Source organism: Microtus ochrogaster, unplaced genomic scaffold (genome assembly GCF_000317375.1).
Source record: "Microtus ochrogaster isolate Prairie Vole_2 unplaced genomic scaffold, MicOch1.0 UNK25, whole genome shotgun sequence".
NCBI classification, from domain to species: Eukaryota; Metazoa; Chordata; class Mammalia; order Rodentia; family Cricetidae; genus Microtus; species Microtus ochrogaster.
The window spans coordinates 3,536,854-3,543,080 of NW_004949123.1; positions in this window are offsets into that span (position 1 = coordinate 3,536,854).

Sequence of the window (6,227 nt, forward strand, 5' to 3'; positions counted from 1 at the left end):
GGGTTCCCTCATCCATTGCTGGTGGGAATGCAAACTTGTGCAACCACTTTGGAAAGCAGTGTTTCGGTTTCTCAGGAAATTAGGGATCAACCTACCCCTGGACCCAGCAATACCACTCTTGGGAGTATACCCAAGAGATGCCCGATCATATGACTGGAGAAACCCTCTTAATTACAAGCAAGCATCAATTAAATATTTTCCTTTTTAAGAGTTGCCATGGCCATGGTATTTTTTTTTACAGCAAAAAACAAAAAACAAAAAAAAAAAAAGCAAAACCCTAACTAAGAAAGTAGTGAAGAAAGGTCATAGCATAAAGGTAGTGGTAAGCAATCTGGAACTTCTCATTGTCATGATTTCAAACTCAAAGGAAATAGCAAATTTCAGCTTGTGCCTATCTATAGGATATGCACAAATGTTTATTGCTTGAAAAAGTTCTGGGACTGGAAGACTTCAGTCACTTAATGACTAGATCATCTTTCAAGATATCTAATTCTCCAACATTAAATCTGAAAGCTCTGCAGACGTAGTCCTATGGGTAGCATCCAGTGAGTATATAGATGATATGCTTTGAAAGGATGATAAAGGTACATGAAGTTTTGAGCTCACCTTGGTAGACATAAACCTCCTGGAACTGTGTACTTTAATTCACTAATTCAAATGTGTGTGTGCGTGTGTGTGTGTGTGTGTGTGTGTGTGTGTGTGTGTGTGCGCGTGCTTGTATGAGAGAGAAAGAAAAAGAGAGACTAGCCTTACATTTCACTACTTCACAGCAGCTGACTACAGATATGTATCTTATTTATTCATTTATCCCTGAGTTAACAAAGAAACACATTGTGGAGTGCATTGTAATGTATGAAAACCACCCTTCTTACCATGGGGTCTAGCTAGGGTTACCATGTTCTGTACTATAGCAGGCTTGAGCTTCCTTAGATCACTCACTTAAATGGCTCCATCTAACATCTTTGTTTTCCAAACCCTTTTTTGAATAGTGCTTTTTTGATAGACACACACACCACATACATGTGTATTGTATGTGTGTGTGTGTGTGTGTGTGTGTTTGGGTTCATTTTGAATGTTTTCTCTATCAGAAAGCTCTTCCCAAGTGACCCATGGCAATATGAGGTCTTGTAGTATATACTTTAACTTTCCTGATTCATTTCCTGTTTCATTTTCATCCTTCCTTAGGACGTCCTAGGATGTGGTCACTTTCTGCACATTTTCTTTGTCTCTCTTGTTGATTTTCGATGTTTTACCTATTCATGTCGCCTCTCATCATTTCTAATAAGTTACCTAGAGAGGGAAGGAAAGATGGAAGGAAGGAAGAAGATAAAAGGCTATCCACACACCTTCCAGATAACTTGTCTGCTAAGTTTTTCTTGAATATTCTATTAAGATCAGAATAGAATCTCTTCTGAACTTCAGCATTTTGCAATCAGTTTCTAATTATCACAAGTTGTTTCTTTCTCATTGTTCTCAAATTAACACTTATTTCCCACTAATCTCATGGCCTCCAGTCTAATACTCCATTGTCTCTCAGCATCCCTGGGTCACTGCAGTAGCATGGTACAAGAATTCTCCTGTTTCCTTGTGCATTTGTTTCGTCTTATTGTAGCTATGAAATTAGGCATACTAAGGTAGAAATTGCATCATATTAAATTCTTGCCCAATGCCATCGTTATCTTTCCTTGGCTCAGTATAAGTTCTAGGGTGATAAAATTATTTTCCACCGCATTTATTATATTCTTCTTTAGTAGATGACTCTCTGATAAATAATGTTTTCAACATACATTGTCGAATACGTAAGAAATTTAATTGAACTTCTAAATGTGGCCTGAATTACATTTCCCAGTTTCATCAAGTCTATTTATTTAAGACTAGTTTCCTTCGCTCCTTTCTTTAACACCTACCCGCTAATAAACTAATTTAATCATATCCTCCAAATGTATTGCATAGATGCATTCAATTATCTCTTTTGAGAATTCTCAGAATAATTATCTTGTCCTAGATTTTTGCCCACTAAATAATTTTACTTAAAATTTGAAAGACTAATTTCATTAATAGTATCAGAAAGCTGCAGCTCGTTTTTGCTCCAATACCCTTTGAAGGCATTTTCCTGAGTGCTTTCCACCCATGACTCATGTGCATCTTGTATCTATCCTGGGACAGCAGTACAAATTTCACCTGTGTTGCAGCTGAGGACAACACAGTTGTAAGGATAGCCATTGGACTGCCACACTGTGCTAAACTCTCAGTTCTCACAGTCTTTGCAGGCATGACATGCTCCTCTGCAGTCAGCATGTCTAGTATATGTTGCTTGTTTGGCATTCTTCATGTGTCCTTGCCAGATTAGGGATTTTTTTTCACATACAGCAGCCTTGTTCCAAAGAAAAGACAAATATCACCCTTGATACTGAATATAGAGAGTATGCGAACAGAGACAAACAATAATTATTAAGGAACCAAAAGGCCTTACAAAAGACCACACATAGACCCAAACATATACTTTTGCCCTGCTGAGATAATCAATGCACAGCTCTCACCTATTCAGGGCTTAATATAAACATGAACATAAAATTCACTTGATGAAATAATTTTCTGAGCACCCGTAGGCATAAAATAAGAACACTTCTTTATTTGTGTAAATAATTAGAAATAAATGCCAGGCATACCTGATTCTTACTCATTTAAGTCATTTTAATGATACATGAAATACAAAAGTCGACTCTGCCAAAGGTCCCTTAGGAGAGAAGGCAGCAGCACTACATAGAAGGATGATCATGCTGGGGCAGACTTGAAAGGAGTTGGCATTTATACAAAATGCAATTTACTCTGACAGTAATTTTCTGAATTTCTCTGGTTATTATTGAAGATCTATGTGTGTTTGAATAAGAATGCTCCCTCTTTCCTCTGTAGCCAGCTGCTCTGTTTGATCCCGCAGTGAAGTCACCATCCTGCGTTAATGGCTTCACAGTTTGTTCCTGGAGGCAAAAAAATTATTATGATGTCACAAATTTGTCATTTTGACTTCACCGCTGGGTCAGGCTGAGGGAGAAAATGGGTTGTAAGGGATAAAATCTTTCAGGCAGAAACTTTTTTCCACCGTCGTTGTATCAAGAAGGAGATAGTGTTAGGACAGGTACTTAAAATCACATAGATGAAACGGTTCATGACTTTCAGTGTTCGCAAGTATCACTTTAGATATAACCCACCTGAAATTCTTCTACTTCTTAGTGACGCGGGGATAACTCTCGACAGTCAGGCCAGCCTTTCTCATCACTTTTTTACATGCACCAGAAAGGGCTCAGTTTCAAAACTGACTTTTCTTTTTTTGGGAATTTTTGTTGTTGTTTGTTTTCAAACTCTGATGCCATTTTAGGAAACACAACAGAATAACATCCTTGCATCATTGTCTAAGTGTTACATGTTGAATCACGTTTAAAATGAATGCAGGTGAGCTTCAAGTTTAAGGTTGCAGGGCAGAGGCAGTTTTAGCCACTCCTTTTTCAAATCTATCAAAAATCATGGCAAGGAAATTTGAAATGAAGGCATCAAAACTTCTAGGTGAAAGGAAACAAAGAAAAAGTCATAATGTCAAACTAGGAACTATTTGCACATCCTCCAAATGAAATGAAATCTGTGCCCAAACAGGGCAGGATGCTGAGAGCTGATGCATGCCTCCCTAAACATTAACGGGTATAGATTTTCCAGAAATAAATGTTATAGTCTGGAAAGTCATATACAATGATTTTTTGATTAAAAGAGGCAGGATTTAAGGGATACAATGACTGATGAAAAGTATAGACTTTCATTTGTAGGTTGTGAATACCATGGAATTGTTGGTGGGGAGGGCACTGATGTAGGAACCAAATGAATGTTCCCTGTTGTTATTGACAACAGCCCTACTTCCTGCCTGGGGGCAGTGGTACTTGGAGATTTAAGGTAGGACAATTCCCTGTGAGGCAGGGTGATTGGTTGAGCATCAAGGACAGACCTGAGCTCAGGGAAATGGGAACAATTAATTTGTTATGAGATTGTTGACATCACAAATTAGGCCAGTCTCTGGAATTCCTTCTACAGTTCTTTCTCCCCCTCCATTTTACTTTCCAGGGAGTAGCTAGCCTTATTTATATTTGAGTAAAAGTTAGAGAACAGCAAATAAGCTATGAGAAAAATAGAGAAATTAATCCAAGTCTCAAAAGGATAGCTAAGAAACATACAGCCTGTGAAAATACAGTCCCTTTAAATAGAGAAAGAATTTGCATCAGTAATATTTTCCTCTTTTCAAAGAAATCAGAAAAGAAATATAATAGCTTAAGCAATATAATACTTCCCCATCATAAGTTAAAACTCAAAGTAAGCTGTTAATGCCCAGACAAGATAAAAAGGACAAAATGAAATATATTGGAAATGAAGCTATATTATAAAGCAATTTAAAATATAATTAAAGTGACTAAAAGCATAGTTACAGAGACAGTGAGCACAGTGGAGAAAATATACAAAACTAAGTGGAAATATCAAAGATGCAAAAATAAGATGATTAGGGATATGAAAAAAATTTAACACATGTGTATTAAATATTTCTGAAAAAGAGAACAATGAGACATAAAAAAAAGAGAAAGCATTCAAATAGCCCTATCAAAAGGAAGACTGTATTTATAGCTCAAAAAGACATCTTGTATCTCTAAAAACAATGATACAAATCCATCAATGTTTACCTAAAATGACTAATTTCAGTATCAAAGAATCATATAAACACTGGAATAATATATATTACCATCAGACTTTCCACCATAAACTTTGAGAGAGAAATCGAGGCCAGGAGATAGTCAGAATCATGCTGTCATGATCAGCCTAGGGGATGTCATATTTCAAGCTGCTAATGTCTAGCATTGGTGTATTGCATATATAGAAAGTAACTAACAGAGCCCCCATACATAGAAAAACTTAAGTAACATGAAAAATAAATATATGAATTATTATCATTTGTTTGTAAAATATTTCATCTTGATTTTCGATGCATATATACCAAGTACTCTAACCATATTAGCTTCTCATTAAAATATCTCTCCCTCTTTCCCATTTTTCTCTTTCACCCTGACATCTCCACTGCACTTTTATTCCATTTACAGACATATATATGTACACATACACAGACATATAACTTGAAGTTAATGAAAGGTTTCATCTTCTTTCTTTTCCTTTGTTTTTGTTTTCCAAGACAGGGTTTCTCTGTGGCTTTGGAGCCTGTCCTGGAACTAGCTCTGTAGACCAGGCTGGCCTCTAACTCACAGCAATCTGCCTGCCTTTGCCTCCCAAGTGCTGGGATTAAAGATGTGCACCACCACTGCCCGGGTAAGATTTCAACTTTTAAAATATCTTATTGTATCTTTATTAAAATAATTAAGCTAATTCAGGAACTGTTGTTTACTGAAACGCTTAGATAATTAATGTTCTCTTTCTATTTTCCACTTTTATTCTCAATTCAAAACAAAAATTAATTAACAGTTGTATAAAAATTGCTTATATGGTATGATTGCATTCTTCCCAAGTTTTTGTTTAAAGCATTTGTAATTTGTATGTATCTAGCCACCAAATAAGAGCTCACTAGGCCGTTCAGAGACGTTTTCTTGCACAGGCCTTTCCATCCATCCTTACAATTTTCATCCATGTTCAGTCAAAGGAAATGAACTTAAATTAAATTTTCTGGAATTAATGAATGTTTCTAGCCTGAGAGATTTAGGGTGATATTTTACTTTCTATTTGTTTCCATCACTGTTTGACCTTTTCTTTTCGATTATGATTTTTCTTTAAACCCACAATGAAGGGTGTAGAAAACTGTAGGAGAATATGTCATCTCTATTTTTCAAATATGTAGAAATGAAAGTAGATTGTTCAGTTTGAAAAAGCAGTCTTGGGATGCTGCTGAAAGCATACAGTACAATTTAAGAGATTCTACACATTGTTTTGCTAACCTTTTTACCCTATTCAATCTGTTTTGGTGATTTTCTGGGTCCCTGTTTCTAGACTCCAGATTTAGCAGTAGCTTTCTTTTCTCAAACACACATTCCAGCCACATAATTACTGTTATTTTTTCCCTGCTGTTGGATCCCTACATGGTGTGGGAAGTCCTTTTGTATATGTGTTGCTTTTATTGGTTAATAAAGAAGCTGCCTTCGACCAATGGCTTAACAAAATATAGCCAGACTGATATCTATCTATCTATCTAT